Source organism: Mustela putorius, unplaced genomic scaffold, assembly GCF_011764305.1.
Source record: "Mustela putorius furo isolate JIRA1106 unplaced genomic scaffold, ASM1176430v1.1 tig00003898_pilon_pilon_pilon, whole genome shotgun sequence".
NCBI lineage: Eukaryota > Metazoa > Chordata > Mammalia > Carnivora > Mustelidae > Mustela > Mustela putorius.
Genome location: NW_025422047.1, coordinates 1,757,585 through 1,775,209, shown reverse-complemented (window position 1 = coordinate 1,775,209; position 17,625 = coordinate 1,757,585). Strand labels below are relative to the sequence as shown.

General features: G+C 39.5%; 1 protein-coding gene across 1 annotated transcript in view; it reads right to left on the bottom strand.

The window, feature by feature from the left end:
* The window catches only part of FMN1 (formin 1), a 414,557-nt gene that overhangs the window by 170,111 nt on the left and 226,821 nt on the right, over positions 1-17,625 (bottom strand).

The window sequence follows — 17,625 nt, the reverse complement described above, 5'->3', positions numbered from 1 at the left end:
TATATGTTCGGAAATACAGTTTGAGAGAAATTCAACCAGACAGATTTGGGGTTCATGGACACCAGGCAGAGCAGACAGTGGGGTGGAGGTCTTGTAGTAGAGTGGAGTAATTATCAAAATTCCACATCCTTTCTTAGCCTCTCTGTCAGAAAGCTAGCAGTCAGGCTGATATACCTTTCCCCAGCCCCAATCAGGTGCCTGGAGAAATTCCACCTGGAAAAATACATCAGTCTAAAAGCAAAGACAACAGGCCCCTGGTTGGCTATGTCGGTTAAGCATCTGCCTTCAACTCGGGTAATGATCATAGGGTCCTGGGATAGAGCCCTGTGTTGGGCTCCCTGCTCAGTGGGGATGCTATTTCTCCCTCTTCCTCTGTTCCCTCCCCCCAAATAAATAAAAATTTTAAATTAAAATAAAATAAAATAAAAGCAAAGAAAACGCCCATCTGAAATGGCTGTTCTGCAACTATTTACCACACTGTGAGACCCACTACTGGGCAAACCTTGTTCATTTCTACTGAACATTCCATCCAGGCTTATCACCCCTCAATCTTATACGTGCTATAGCAGCCAAGGATCACCAACTATTTGAAGAATCCTCGAACATGAAATGCAGATGTCAGAACTGAAAAATATTTAAAAGGAACTTGGAAGATGAAACAGAAGGAAAGTAGTAAGCAAAAGAAATATGTAAAGAAAGTGTAATTTATGAACTAAAGAAGTTAGCTGTACTCTTAAAAAAAGGAAAATGACCTTTTATAAATTAAAATATAATTCTGGAAATACAAAATCTTTGTCTATCAAAATAGGAAGTCCATAGTGACTAAGAAAGTGAGAACTACTAATACCTCTGGAAGCCCTCTAGTTACTCCAAGTCTTCCTCTAAAGGACCCATTCTTCTGATTTTATGTTTACTATCCCCTTGCTTTTATTGTTTTTATAAAAAGCATTTTGTCACAAATACATGATTCCATCCACTTTGTAGGCTTTCACATGTTTGACCTTTAGACAAATGGAGTCACTCATGACTTTTTTCACTTGCCATCTCGTTTAAAAATGATCTAATGAATGTATGGAGCTATAGCTAACTCTTTTTCAAAGATGTATAGTATTCTATCCTGTGACCTGACCTCAGTCCATCGGTCTACTCTAATGATAGTGTTATTTTCAGATCTTTGTTATTATAAACAAAGCTTTCACAAACATTCTCATATGAGTCTTCTGCTACAAATGTGCAGAAGTTTGAACAGAGGGTATACACATATTCACATGAACTAGGTAAAGACAAATTGCATTCCAAGCATATGGAGCAAGTAAGCTTCCAGTTAGCACCATGAGAACTCCTACCATTCCATACCCTCCTGATACTTCAGTTATACTTACTAATTTTTGCCAAGCTGGTGGGTCTAAAATGAGACCTCTGCATATATATCCTGGTTCTGACTTATTATCTCTTCACATGTTTATTGACCATTTATTCCATGACAAGCCTTTTCATGTCTTTTGCCTATCTTTTTAAAAGAAGGTGACCAACTTTTTACTAATCAGTAAAAATTCTGTAAGTATTTTGGAAAGAATTCTTCTTCAGTTATATACATCATGAACCTCTTCCCCAAGCTTGTGACTCAGCTTTTCACATTCTTTGTGCTATTGTCTGATGAAGAAGAGTTTTTTTTTTAAATTTTAACGTATGCTATTTCTTATTTGATTTATACTTTTCGTGTCTTTTCCATGTGAGGCTAAAACATAGGTTCCTATATTCTCTTTAAAAATTATTAAGTTTTTCCTTTCATGTACTTGATACAACTGGAATGGATTTTTATTCATGATATGACATTCTTTTCTTTGGGCCATATATATATATATATATATATATATTCAATTTTTAAAATATTTTTTAAGAATCAATTTTACCTACTAATCTGAGATACCACATTTATCATATATTAGTTTGCATTATACATTGGTCTTGCTTCTGAAGTTTCAACTCTTTTCATTAATCTTTGTTTTATTATTTTCTGTGCCAATTATTACCATACCATACTTACATTACTTTTTTTTGACATGAGGTAGAATAAGTATCCTCCTGATTTTTCTTTTTCAGATTATTTTCCCCTGAATTTTATGCTTCTTATTCCTTTGCTTAAAAAAAAGAAAAAGTTTTGCTACAGATAGGTGATTCCATAAAATTCCTTGGATTTTCAAATGTCAAACTTCAGGCCAATGGAATCTTTTTGTGTGTGTGACTTTTTTACTAACCGTAACATTTAAGATTGTTTCTGTAAGCTTGTTTTTGAACCTCTGCTCTTCCATACAAGCTTTTAGAATAAGTTTGCCCAATGTTGAATAATCCTATTTAGATTTTGATTAGAATTACTTTGAAACTAGAAATCAGCTTGGGGTTAACTTCATCTTTATAGTACTGGTTTTCCTATTCATAAACAGAATAGCTCTCCTTTTATTAGGTCTACATTAATGCTTCCAATAGAGTAATTTTTATCCATTGCTGGATTCAATTAGCTAATCCTCTGTTTAAGATCTTCACATCTATATTCGAGAAACTAGCCTGTAATGTTTCTTAACTTCCTGTCCTTGTCTGATAGTGCTATCAAGACAATAAACCAGCTTTGAGTGTAACATTTTTTAGTCTCTAGAGCATTTTGTGGAAGAAGGAAATGTTTGGTGTAATCAAACCATCTGGTACTTTGTGGGAAGATTTCAACTACTGATCTAGTTTCCTTAATATTTACAGGCATTCCGGTGTTCTGTTTCTTCTGGGATATGATTTGTAATTCACATTTTCTAGGAAGTTGTTCATGTTCTTTAATTGGCAAAAGTTTACTCATGGTATTCTCATGTATCTTCTACATTTCTATTGGATCTTGTAATTATATTCATCTTTATTTCCTACTATTTTATATATGTTTGTTTTCCTCAATCCTGCCAAAAGTGTGTGAATTTTGTTTTCAGAAAACAAACTTAACTTTATTGATTTTTTTATACTGTGTTTTAAAAATGTTTTTTAAATTCCCATTCTCATCTTTTAATATTTGGTTGTATTTGTATTTGATTGAAACACATGAAATTATAAATATTTGATCACATTTGACCTAAAAATGGATTTTCTTGTCATTTAATGTAATATTTTTTCTAATTTCTCTTTTTTTCCCCTGGCTATTAATTTTGGAAGCTAACTTTTTTTTTACCTTTTTCTTTTCTAATATAAACACTCATAACCATACATTTTAGTTACATCCTAGGAGTCTTGAAAGACAATATATTTTTTTAAATTAAAAGTGTTTTCTGCTTACTGTCCAAAACCCAGTAAGCAGAAATGAGCACTGGGTATTATAAAAGACTGATGAATCATTGACCTCTACCTCTGAAACCAATAATACTTATGTTAATTAATTGAATTTAAATAAATAAAGTTTTTCTGGGTCCCATTTTAACTTCTTCCTTAATCCATGAGTTATTTATAGTATAAATTTTAAAAGGCAAGGAGGTTTTTCATTATTGAGATATTTAAGTTATCTTTTAGTTTTTTATATATAATTTCAGTTTGATTGGAGGATGTGGTCTGTATGAAAAATTGCTTGAAATTTGTTGATTCTCATTTTCATCTTCATAAGTCTTTTAATAGTTTTCATTTTCATAAGTCTTTTAATACTGCATAACTCTCACTCTCTTTTTTTTTTTTTTTTTTTTTTTGAGAGGGGGAAAAAGAGAACGGGTGGAGAGGGAAAGGAAGAGAGAAAACCTTAAGCAGGTTCCGTGACCATGGAGCCCAGCATGGAGCCGGATGCGGGGTGCGATCACACAACACTGAGATCACAACCTGAGCTGAAATCATTGAGTTGGATGCTTAACTGACTGAGCCACCCAGGGGCCCCATAATATTGCTTAAGTCTTAAAATTATATCCATGAAAATTTAAATAAAGTATAATAGCTAAATTCAGTCTATTTCATTAATATGGAAACCAACCTAAAATATCATACTTTGAATTCCACCATCACCTAAATCAGCCATTCTGTGTCCCGACCAGCACCTGTAGTTTTGGCACATTTAAAACTGTACTGCAAACACAGATTCTTATGAAAGCTGAATAAAAATAGTGCTAGAAAATAGAGACAAATTTTGTCACCTTTGTGTTCTATTGCTTTGTGTTCTATTGCATTGTTTTCTCTTGGTACACCTTGAGGACATTCATCTTTGAGCCTCCGGCTTAAATTCTTTTTTTTTTTAATTACATAGCTGTGTCCCCATGGGACACACAAAGAAAGGACGGAGTAAAAGGGACCTCATGTAGCTCTCTGGGGTCTCAGAAGCCATGACTGAATGAGAAATGGGGCCTCTGGTTGAGTCCAACCTTCTGTTCTCCTTGAGGGATGACAGTAGAGGATTCTCATTGTTCTTATTCCCACTGTTGTGGTCATGTTGATGGTGCCAAGAGTAGGGCAGCTGCAGCAAAAATATGTGCACCAGGGACCAAGGAAACACAGAGATTATTTTAATTCTCATAGTCACCCTTTGAAGTAGGTACTATTATCATTCTCACTTTATAGATGAGGAAACCGTAGGGAAGGATGAAGAGCCTTGTCCCATGAGCACAGTGTTGAGTCAGAAAGAAACCATGTTGAGCCATTACACTACCCCCTTCCCTCCTCAGACTAGCTGTGACTCTAGGTGCACTGGCTGTGTTGGAGGAAACAGTTGCTCAGAGGCCTAGAGCTCAGGCCTCTACCACAGGCTTACACTGACTTCTTGGTGGCTCCAGGGCAAACCCCAAGACAGCTGACAGGACTTGCAGACTGGCACAGGGACTTTGTACCTCCCTCCCTCCACATGTACCTTACCCCTTCCTTTGGTGGCAAATGAATGGCTGCCTCCCCAGGACTGAGTTGTCTGGATATTGCCACATCCCAAGAGGGTACGTCATCCACAACAAACACATTGCACGGTCCAGTTTCTCCAAGGTCTTGCTAAATCAGTCTAAACATCATAGGCTTTAGACATTTTGCTGCTACATTCTGAATCACGTTCTTCTCTGAGCAACCATCTCAAGGTCTCATTTTTTCCATTAGTAAGATGATTATAGTACAGAGTGAACTATCTATAATGAGCCCCAGCTCAAGTAATGTGGCTTTCTGTTGGCTACATTTTAAATAAATCTTTCTTTGCTAATTAATACACCTTATCCCAGTGTTGCAAGTAACACTGGTGTTCCTAAATTGGACAGGGAAGAAGAGAACCACACCCAGAGTGGAAGATCCAAAATCCTCAAAACCAGTATGAATGCAATAACCATTTGCAAGCAAAGTTTAAAAGTTTTTGTGCTTGCTGTAAACGAAGGAAGTTGTACAAGAGTCTACAAGAGAGTAAAAAGTGATGTGATAATTAGGTCATGAATTAACCCCCTGGTACTTGCAGCTCTAAATTATTTTTAAAGACCCCCTTCTCACCTCCTAGGATATTTTGCACATGCAAAATGCCTAATTGACTAATAAGGCACCTAGCATAAAAACTAATTAATGAAAATGAAAACACTAAAACTCAGGTTATTTAGTAACCAGAGCCTGGAGCCAGATCCCAATTAAGCCACTCTTGGGTGGAGGAAGGGAACAGAATGCCCAATGGGTTCCATCTGGCTGTTCCGTGGGTCAATCTAGAGCCTCATGTTCTTCTCAAATGAGCCTTTCCTCCCTCTCCTTTCCACTGTGGTGAGGAGCTAGGATGGTCCTCTTTACACTGCAAGGGGGGAACCCCCCAGGCTCTCCCATTCACATGGAAGGGACTTGGCAGCTAAGGAATCCAGCTGGAAGCGGGCATGATTCACTAGCTCTCCCCCCCACAATCCCTTTTGTCATTCAGTCCACTGGAGGGGTCCCCAACTTTCCCGTCTCATTTGTACCCCACCCAGGAGATCTGATCATGGTTCTGGCAGAGTTGTGGCTTCTCATAACTTCTGGCAGGGGCCTCGCTGACCCATAACATGGCGACACACATGATTTCTTCTCATACTGTCTTTGTAAATTGACCATGGCTAACCTTGCTGCCCTAATCAGATCAATCAGAATAACATTTCTTGAGCTTAAGCCTCCCTGGCGGAGGCGTGACTCAGAGTCAGGCTCCGATCCGAAGGCGAAGGCTGAAGGCGCGTTTTGGAGTTTCCAGTGGTCTCGGGTTTCCTTTGCTTTTATCACAGTTGGTGAGCTGTGTAAGGCCCGTGTTTACAGCCATGCAAATTAGCCTCAGCTGGAGAGAAATCAGGTCAGGCCTAAATGAAATCAAGCTCTGGGCCAAAAGGTATTTTATCAAAAATTGGAAGTGTAGCCACAGTAGTGGGGGTCCAGCCAGACTGTCTTAAGAAACATGGGGGCAGCTTTGTCCAGTGTAATCGGAACTCTTGGCTGGCCTCTGGACCCTGGAAACTCTGAAAGATGGAGGACGCAAGGAAGGTGAAGGGCCACCCAGCCGACAGGGGCTGGCCAGTGGGACCAAAGGCTGATGCTGCCAAATGCATTTTTTGTTAAGTAGGGGCAAGTGTGAGAAAGGAACATGGCCTCCGTGAAGGAGGCAAACCGGTGTCGAGGCTCGTTTGCGTCACATCCCATGCTCCTCACTGACAAAGCAAGGTCTGGATTTGCAGTTTCTTCCTACTCACACGCTTTTCTACACTCAGTTGTGAAATGTGTGTATGGAGGTGTCCACACAGATATGATCTGATATTCTGCACCTGGAAAGCGTCTTTAAAAAACATCCACTTTGGAGGCCATGACAGTTACAGAAACTAAGGCCAGAGAGGTTACGTGACTGGACACAGAGCAACGGCTAACTGCTTACCTTGAAGACAAGATCTCTGGCGCCTTTCCATTGCAATCTTCCCCCAACAGATTCCCAGTCTGTCAATACCCCCACACATAAAGAAACTTGGTTTACTTTAAGAGAATCCTCCAGTCCATTTATGTCTCTTGAGAGTCGGGGTTACTGACAATTATTCCTCGAGCTCCCACATATCTAGGACTCCTACAGCATAGTGGGATGGGTCAACTGCCTCCATCTATCGGATGGTGCCTGGGGCTTAATGCAGAGATACTGGTTTACATGTAATTCCCTCATCTATCTTCAAGTAAGTAAAACGAAGTTGGTGGATCTTGGGTGCCCCTATTTGCAAGGCAAAGTAATGACCGGATCGTTGTAATTCATCAAATTAAAGTTTGCGTCTTTGGACAGAAGAGACCTGAGAGCCAGAGAATTTAAAGAACTTGCCTGAGATTCAATAGTTGGCTAAGGTCAGAGCCAGAAGTAGAAACCAGGTCTACTGACACCAAAGCTAGTGCTTCTTTCACTAAACAATGACCAAGGAATACAATTCAGCCTTGAAGTGTACTTCAAGCCAGGACTTGTAGTTGAACTGAGTCCAACGGACCATTTGAAAAGTAATTAAGAGCACAAACTCTGGGGTTGTTGTTAGATCCATTTTCTTACCACTTATGAGCTGTGCGATGCTGGGCAAGTTATGTAACCCCTCTAGGCTGAAGCTTCCTCACCTATGAAATGGGAATCATAGCAGTAACCAACTTAATGGGTTCTCATGTCGATTACATAAGTTAATACATGCCGAGCACTCAACCCAAAACCACGTACTATTATGATCACTACTGAAATCCTTGTCATCTTCACTTGATACATATTACATAAATGCAAGGTTATTAAGACTTACTTCTGTCCACATGAAGCATGTCCCTGGATGAACACATGATCCTGTGTATGTTGGAGATGTACATACTTTGCAAAGTATTTATGAGTTCAGTTGTGAAAGCCTCCAGTGACCTGGTTTTGTAATTAAATGCCCATATAAGATCTTTGCCTATTCTTGTTATAGCCTCACATTTCTTCCAGCTCAGCAGTCGAGGCTAGAGGAGTCACTGCATTGGCGGCCACCCTCGAATCCCTGTCTAGCTCCAGCCCACGTCACAGTCTTAGAAAAGGGCCAGAATGCAGCATAAAAGAAAGAGGTCCAGAAAAATATAGGCAAGAATTCAAAACTTTCTTCAAGCAGGCAGAAGGATACTTTTAAAAAATAACAACATTTAGAATGATTTTCTCATAGTCTATCTTGTAATATCGGATTTTTTGTTTTGTTTAGTTTTTCAAAACAAAATCTATATTCAAAGAACTCTTCACTCCCTTAAACAAACAAACAAACTTCCTTCCCTTTAGATGCAGAAGACTTTAGAAAGCTGTATAAACGTGTGTGCATGCACGCGTGTGCAGGTCATGGAGGTGATTCCAGGATCCATTACGTAGGGGCTAATCCCGATACTTCATGCATTTCTATACCACAGTCATTCAAAGTACAGGAAATACGTCAAATGGCAATTTCTATTCTACTAATACCTACAGACCTTTCTTATATGCACTTGGCTCCCAGTACTTTGTGTAGATCATGTGCTCTCATGGGTCCCAGTAAGAGACTTAAGGGGACTAGGGAGGGTGGAGAAGAGAGCAAGTTAGCCTTCTGTAGTTTCCACTTCTCCCAGCTCCAAGAAGCGAATTTAGCTTCCTGTCTCAGCATTCTTAGGTGCCCTCTTGTGGTCAGAGGAGGTAATGAGCACGCTAACGACAGCAGCTGGCTGGAGGCAAAGTCCAGATTATTACTGTTTAATGGCCGACAGAGAAATACAGCTGAACTCCAAGAATAATATTCAAATTTAACATTCTGAAAGAATCATTGATACCCATACTTGACACGCTCTGGCCACCATTTTTTAAAAATAAGCAAATAAAGTAAAAGTACAACTTAACTTTTGGGGCCACCTTCTATCCAAATAAACTTTGCAAGGCACGACTTTTGTAAATTGGTGCCTGTCATGGGGTAGAGCTCCCGTTTGCTTGTGGTAGATATGGCCAGTCAGGGGCCTTGAAGCTGAAGAACAGGAAAGCCCTGATCAATCCAGATATCACTCAAGGAATCTAGACATAGCACTAATGACCTGAAGGTCATAGATATTGGTGCAATCAACACACGGGCAAATTATTTCACTCATTTCTATAGATGATAACCCCTAACCTCTCCACTCATTTTTCAAACACATGAGAAATACAAAGGGGTTGGCAAATTATCCCCACTCTTGGGAGAAAAAATAATGCACGGACCTTACCAAGACAGCTCAGAGAAATCATCTCTGTATACAAAAGCTGAAATTATATAAACTCGGAAGGCAACAAGTTATGAAAACCCTATAAATTTATGTTCAGGCTTCCAAACAACGTTCTCCTTCTCCCCTTCTCCCCTCCCTGCTAAACTGAGACACCAAGTCTGCGATTGAAGAATTACAGCTATGATCCTCGCCAAAGTGACCAAATTACAACTGAAGGCTCTTGGCTCCAGAAGTTTCAACAGACTAATGTCTACTGAAGCATCCCAACCCCTCCCCAAGCTCACCACCCTCCCCCCAAGTCCTCAGGGAATCATTATCATTTATCATTTATCTCATTACTTCTTAAGAAATATCTATTAAAAAGGCAGAGGGAGAGGAATGATTTTATGTGTCTTACAGAGGAAGGAACAAGCCCAGAGATGATTTATAATGCAAAGCGAGATCTTGGCATTTCAAGGGAGGAAGAGTGACAGGTCACGCTGCTTTTCTGCAAGTTGTAGTGTGAGCTTGGGAAGCAATGTAAAAGTTGACTAGAGCAGCTACCTCCTTGATAGGTACCAGGAGGAAGACTCTCAGATGATGAAGGCTGAATCCTGGCTCCATGTCAAGGTGCTGCCCTCCCTTTCCTAGTAACAAATGTAACTTAGAGACCATATAAATATGGGCGTATTGACAGTGGAAACTCTGCTTTACAGTGCGAAAGACTGCATATAAACCAGTGTAAGATGAATTACCAGATGTCTACATGTGACATTAAGGAAGCTGTGGAAATCTATAAATCCTGAAAAACAGGAATGCTCTAGAGATGACCATTTGCAAATAGTTTCAGCCAATGGGGATGCAAACCCTTCAATGACTCCTCAATGACCTTGGGGATCAATGACGTTCAAGAATTTCTTCCTAAAACTTTCTCATTCGTTCATAGACTACTATTAATACATAGTTCTAGGAAATGGTTAAAGGAATTTTATCACCATGATTTCATTTTATCCTTATAACAAGCCTCTCCAGGGTTCCTATTCCCCATTTTATAGAAAAGGAATCTGTGTGGGAAAGTGAAACAACGTGCTCTGAGGTTATCAGGAACCAAAAAAAAAAAAAAAAAAAAGAGAGAGAGAGAGACAGAGGACTGAGTGTTGGTGGTGCCAAGAGGAGCTGATGTTTTTGGCCCCGGTTCTCAATGCAGCAACTGCTATGTCTGTAGTGGCCCCATGGTTTGAGGTCACAAAGGAGGATGGTACATGCCCAAGTATGGGACACAAGTCTGTCTTAGTATTACAGCTAATATTTAAAATGGGTGGTAGAATCAAAGGAAAACAGCTCTCAATCTACATATATTGTTGTTGGAGTTACACACAAACCATCCTTTTTTACAAAAATTAACTAGAAGAATGACTCCAAAACAAAACAAACAAACAAAACCAACCAAACTAAACCCTGGGATACTTTTCCAATATGGGACCTATTTTGGATTTGCCCAAGTATAGCTGTATTTTGTTGATGATTTTAATAATGACCACTCTCTTTTATACACGTTGGCTCAGTCACCCCAATAAAATTTGTGACAGTCATCCATGTGGCAAATCCATGTTTAAATGAAGGGGAAGACACATCTGAGGCTCTTGTACATCGTCTCAAGTGTCTGTTGTTACCGACTTCTTCCCTGTTACGGGTAGGCAAACCCAAGAAGTCATGTCTTCTTTCTAGGTCTCAAATTCTCATGTACCCAAATTCACCATACTGGAAATTCATGTACTGAATTTGCTGACTGGTAAGGTCCCCTCCAATTCTCGGATGATAAGATACCATAGAACAGGATCCCTGCCTAGGCTACGAATATAAATATCCGCTTACTGACCGCCACTGCCAGTGACAGGAACTTCAGATGGTACTATAGAAGGTGAACTAGAAACTAGTGTCCACGTTCAGCAGAATCCTGATAATTCTGACAGCTACTTCTGAACGAGGAATGTAGACAGTGCCAAGGAAGGAAGACCAGCTCTGCCGAAGAGGTATTCCACATGTGGGTCTGAACGCTGGCTCAGCCCCTACAGCCAAGGCTCAGACACTTGATTTTTAAATTTCCAACATATCCTCCACTCCAGTCATTAGAAACGAGACCCATTTGGCCAGTATTCTTCCTGCTCACCTTGTGTGGGAATCATTCTGCAGTTAAGCTGATGAAGTTGCCTTCTGATGCTATGAACTCCCCAGTTCCTCAAAACCTCTACAATATACTTTCACTTTCATTTTAAGAGAGACAACAAAAATCTGGCTAAGGGAAGAGACATCCATCTCCATGTGTGAAACCTGACCCCGGGCCTGGAAGGAAGGCTCATACGGGACAGGCTTAGAGTTCTCTGGCATTGACTCAGCTCCTTTTTTTTTTTTTTAAACTTAAAATCTCAGCTCCAACGTAGGCCACACGCTCACTGAAAACTCCCAACCAGTCTCAGGACAGCAAAACCCAGTCAATATACAGGTTTGCCTCCACTTCCAGAGGGATGCTGAGACTAAACATATCTGTGGCTTCTACAGGGCGACAGCAACCTCGCTGCTGCTCAGAAAGATTAAAGAGTTCAAATGAAGGGTATTTTTTTTCCCCTCAGACAGGGAAACAAAATAAACATATCAAACACTAACTGCCTTAGTGGAAATCCTCTGTTGAATAGGCAGACAATTATGAGATAAGAAATAAGAATAAACAACCAAATGCTTTGATGTTTTAAAAACAAATTCTTTGAGGTTTTAAAAAAATACTCATTCGTCAAAACAGAAGTAATTCGTTTTATGAGTAAACAATATGTTACCAAGCATCCAGAGGGGGAAACAAAAGAAAGGAGTAATACCCAACTGAGAAGAAAGAGGGGACAGAAGTAAGTTTAATGTGATATTGCATAAGAAAATAATCAGCAGAGTATCCTGATTAGCCAGAAGAGGCCTCCTGGAAGAGGCAAACTGAGGCTAGCTTTGGAATACAGAGATTCTTCTTTTGCTTTTCAGGCAACAGAGGAGTCTTCTGTGTCTATGGATGGCTTTTAATAAGCCAGCTTGGCGAGAGAGCACACTTAATTCTGTCTTGTGTGAATCTCACTGCATAGGAATATATAGCAGCTGAAAAATTCAAATTGTTTCATGCAATATGTCCTCTTAAAGATTTGGTCTGATATTTGATTATTTTTGGTGTCACATCTTTCTCATGAAAACATAATCCCAGGGCGCCTGGGTGGTTCAGTCGGTTAAGCGGCTGCCTTTGGCTCAGGTCATGATCCCAGGGTCCTGGGATCAAGCCCCACATCGGGCTCCCTGCTCAGTGGAGAGCCTGCTTCTCCTCTCTCTCTGCCTGCTGCTCTGGCTACTTGTGATCTCCATCTCTGTGTCAAATAAATTAAGATCTTTAAAAAAAAAAAGAAAGAAAGAAAGAACAAACATAATTCCTACACAGTGGAGTGGTAAAAAAAAATTTTTTTTAAAAACCCTCTGATGATAATTTTCATTCATAATTCAAGTCAGTGGGAGAACCTGATTTGATTAACAGAAAACTGCATTCAGGCTTTTGTCATTTTTGCCCCTCTAAGGCACAACTGATTTCCTAATTTAATGTTACTTGAGATAGGAATTGATGGATGAAGTCCGTTACATAATTTAAGAATAACGAGTTGATGCTAATATCATTCAGTGGGACTTTTTTCAAACATTTCTTTCACACCTTCTTAGATTCAATTTCACAACATCCTCGTAGGTCGGGTAGACTCAGGTTTTTATAGAAAAGGAAAGCTATGGCCTAGAGAATAGAGATGAGCAGCCCAAGCTCACATGGCAAATCAAGAGCAGAACCCTGGATGTCCTATACCTTTGCTGCAGCACCATCTAAGCTATTACCAAAACACTAAAGCCGAGAATTCGCAGCAGTAACAACAGCTGCAACAAAATGAGGGTAGCCGTCCTCTGAGGAGGGCTGACTGCGTCCGGCACTGTGCTGAGCACGACAGATCAGGTACTTCATTTAATAACTACTTAGAATAATTAATAATATGACCAAGTCATTATCTCAGGTTGCCGGAAGGGGATGGAGGCAAAGAGAGGATGAACTTTGACTGAGGTCAGGCAGCCCACATGAGTCTCCATGGCCACTCATTTAAGTTCACGTCAACCAGAAGGCCTGGGGAATCTTGAACTTGCCTTCTGATGTATGGCTGGCAGCCTCTGACTTCAAGTTCTCAAGTCTTTGCTCAGAAGTCAGCTTCTCTGTGAGGACTATTCTGTACATTCCACTGAAAACTGCAGCCTCGTCCCCACCCTGCCCCAAATCCATCTTCCTTACCCTGCTCTACCCCGTGGTTTAGTGTTTTGTTTCTAACACTGATTTTTAACATAAGTACCACAGGGCAAAGATCTTTGGGGTTTTCTCACCAACATATCCCAGAGGTTCGGACTGTGCTATCCAATAAAACTTTTATATTGACAATTTTTTTTTCAAATCTGTGCTATATGGTAACCACTAGCCACAAAAACAGAACTGAAAAGTGGCGAATGCCACTGAAGAACTGAATTTTTAATTTATCTGATTTATCTAATTATATGACTTAAACAGCCACATGTGGCTAATGGTTACCACACTGGACCCCATGGGCCTAAAACAAAACCTAGCATAAATATACTCCCTGTAAATGATTTGTTAAATGAATGAATTTATAAATAACTTAATGAGTAAGACATATTTTTCATATGACATACGGCCTACTTTCAATAACTGCAAGTTAAATTTTATATTTTTTCAATAGAATTATAAACTCAAGAAAGTCCAGATCAAATTAAGAAAATAGCCTGAAAGTTTTCCTTCCATTTCTATTTTTTGGAACAGTTTCAAGAGAATAGGAATTAGTTCTTCTTTAAATGTTTGGTAGAATTCCCCCGGGAAGCCGTCTGGCCCTGGGCTTTTGTTTGTTTGGAGATTTTTAATGACTGTTTCAATCTCCTTACTGGTTATGGGTCTGTTCAGGCTTTCTATTTCTTCCTGGTTCAGTTGTGGTAGTTATATGTTTCCAGGAATGCATCCATTTCTTCCAGATTGTCAAATTTATTGCCGTAGAGTTGCTCATAGTATGTTCTTATAATAGTTTGTATTTCTTTGGTGTTAGTTGTGATCTCTCCTCTTTCATTCATGATTTTATTTATTTGGGTCCTTTCTCTTTTCTTTTTGATAAGTCGGGCCAGGGGTTTATCAATTTTATTAATTCTTTCAAAGAACCAGCTCCTAGTTTCGTTGATTTGTTCTATTGTTTTTTTGGTTTCTATTTCATTGATTTCTGCTCTGATCTTTATGATTTCTCTTCTCCTGCTGGGCTTAGGGTTTCTTTCTTGTTCTTTCTCCAGCTCCTTTAGGTGTAGGGTTAGGTTGTGTACCTGAGACCTTTCTTGTTTCTTGAGAAAGGCTTGTACCGCTATATATTTTCCTCTCAGGACTGCCTTTGTTGTGTCCCACAGATTTTGAACTGTTGTATTTTCATTATCATTTGTTTCCATGATTTTTTTCAATTCTTCTTTAATTTCCCGGTTGACCCATTCATTCTTTAGAAGGATACTGTTTAGTCTCCATGTATTTGGGTTCTTTTCAAACTTCCTTTTGTGGTTGAGTTCTAGCTTTAGAGCATTGTGGTCTGAAAATATGCAGGGAATGATCCCAATCTTTTGATACCGGTTGAGTCCTGATTTAGGACCGAGGATGTGATCTATTCTGGAGAATCTTCCAAACTCATTTTATGAGGCCAGCATCACCTTGATCCCAAAACCAGACAAGGATCCCACCAAAAAAGAGAGCTATAGACCGATATCCTTGATGAACACAGATGCGAAAATACTCAACAAAATACTAGCCAATAGGATCCAACAGTACATTAAAAAGATTATTCACCACGACCAAGTGGGATTTATTCCAGGGCTGCAAGGTTGGTTCAACATCCGCAAATCAGTCAATGTGATACAACACATCAATAAAAGAAAGAACAAGAACCATATGATACTCTCAATAGATGCTGAAAAAGCATTTGACAAAGTACAGCATCCCTTCCTGATCAAAACTCTTCAAAGTGTAGGGATAGAGGGCACATACCTCAATATCATCAAAGCCATCTATGAAAAACCCACTGCAAATATCATTCTCAATGGAGAAAAACTGAAAGCTTTTCCGCTAAGGTCAGGAACAAGGCAGGGATGTCCATTATCACCACTGCTATTCAACATAGTACTAGAGGTCCTAGCCTCAGCAATCAGACAACAAAAGGAAATTAATGGCATCCAAATCGGCAAAGAAGAAGTCAAATTATCACTCTTCGCAGATGATATGATACTATATGTGCAAAACCCAAAAGACTCCACTCCAAAACTGCTAGAACTTATACAGGAATTCAGTAAAGTGTCAGGATATAAAATCAATGCACAGAAATCAGTTGCATTTCTCTACACCAACAGCAAGACAGAAGAAAGAGATATTAAGGAGTCAATCCCATTTACAATTGCATCCAAAACCATAAGATACCTAGGAATAAACCTAACCAAAGAGACACAGAATCTATACTCAGAAAACTATAAAGTACTCATGAAAGAAATTGAGGAAGACACAAAGAAATGGAAAAATGTTCCATGCTCCTGGATTGGAAGAATAAATATTGTGAAAATGTCTATGCTACCTAAAGCAATCTACACATTTAATGCAATTCCTATCAAAGTACCATCCATCTTTTTCAAAGAAATGGAACAAATAATGCTAAAATTTATATGGAACCAGAAAAGACCTCGAATAGCCAAAGGGATATTGAAAAAGAAAGCCAACGTTGGTGGCATCACAATTCCGGACTTCAAGCTCTATTACAAAGCTGTCATCATCAAGACAGCATGGTACTGGCACAAAAACAGACACATAGATCAATGGAACAGAATAGAGAGCCCAGAAATAGACCCTCAAATCTATGGTCAACTAATCTTCGACAAAGCAGGAAAGAATGTCCAATGGAAAAAAGACAGCCTCTTCAATAAATGGTGCTGGGAAAATTGGACAACCACATGCAGAAAAATGAAATTGGACCATTTCCTTACACCACACACAAAAATAGACTCAAAATGGATGAAGGACCTCAATGTGCGAAAGGAATCCATCAAAATCCTTGAGGAGAACACGGGCAGCAACCTCTTCGACCTCTGCCACAGCAACATCTTCCTAGGAACAACGCAAAAGGCAAGGGAAGCAAGGGAAAAACTGAACTATTGGGATTTCATCAAGATCAAAAGCTTTTGCACAGCAAAGGAAACAGTTAACAAAATCAAAAGACAACTGACAGAATGGGAGAAGATATTTGCAAATGACATATCAGATAAAGGACTAGTGTCCAGAATCTATAAAGAACTTAGCAAACTCAACACCCAAAGAACAAATAATCCAATCAAGAAATGGGCAGAGGACATGAACAGACATTTCTGCAAAGAAGACATCCAGATGGCCAACAGACACATGAAAAAGTGCTCCATATCACTCGGCATCAGGGAAATACAAATCAAAACCACAATGAGATATCACCTCACACCAGTCAGAATGGCTAAAATCAACAAGTCAGGAAATGACAGATGCTGGCGAGGATGCGGAGAAAGGGGAACCCTCCTACACTGTCGGTGGGAATGCAAGCTGGTGCAGCCACTCTGGAAAACAGCATGGAGGTTCCTCAAAATGTTGAAAATAGAACTGCCCTATGACCCAGCAATTGCACTATTGGGTATTTACCCTAAAGATACAAATGTAGTGATCCAAAGGGGCACATGCACCCGAATGTTTATAGCAGCAATGTCCACAATAGCCAAACTATGGAAAGAACCTAGATGTCCATCAACAGATGAATGGATCAAGAAGATGTGGTATATATACACAATGGAATACTATGCAGCCATCAAAAGAAATGAAATCTTGCCATTTGCGACAACATGGATGGAACTAGAGCGTATCATGCTTAGCGAAATAAGTCAAGCAGAGAAAGACAACTATCATATGATCTCCCTGATATGAGGAAGTGGTGATGCAACATGGGGGCTTAAGTGGGTAGGAGAAGAATCAATGAAACAAGATGGGATTGGGAGGGAGACAAACCATAAGTGACTCTTAATCTCACAAAACAAACTGAGGATTGCTGGGGGGAGGGGGTTTGGGAGAAGGGGGTGGGATTATGGACATTGGGGAGGGTATGTGATTTGGTGAGTGCTGTGAAGTGTGTAAACCTGGTGATTCACAGACCTGTACCCCTGGGGATAAAAATATATGTTTATAAAAAATAAAAAATTAAAAAAAAAATTAAAAAAAAATTAAAAAAAAAAAGAAAAGAAAATAGCCTGAAAATTCAGATAGGACTCACAGCACAAACACAGATTTCTCAAACTACTAACTCCCTTTTACCATCAGTGGCTTAAAACCTTCCA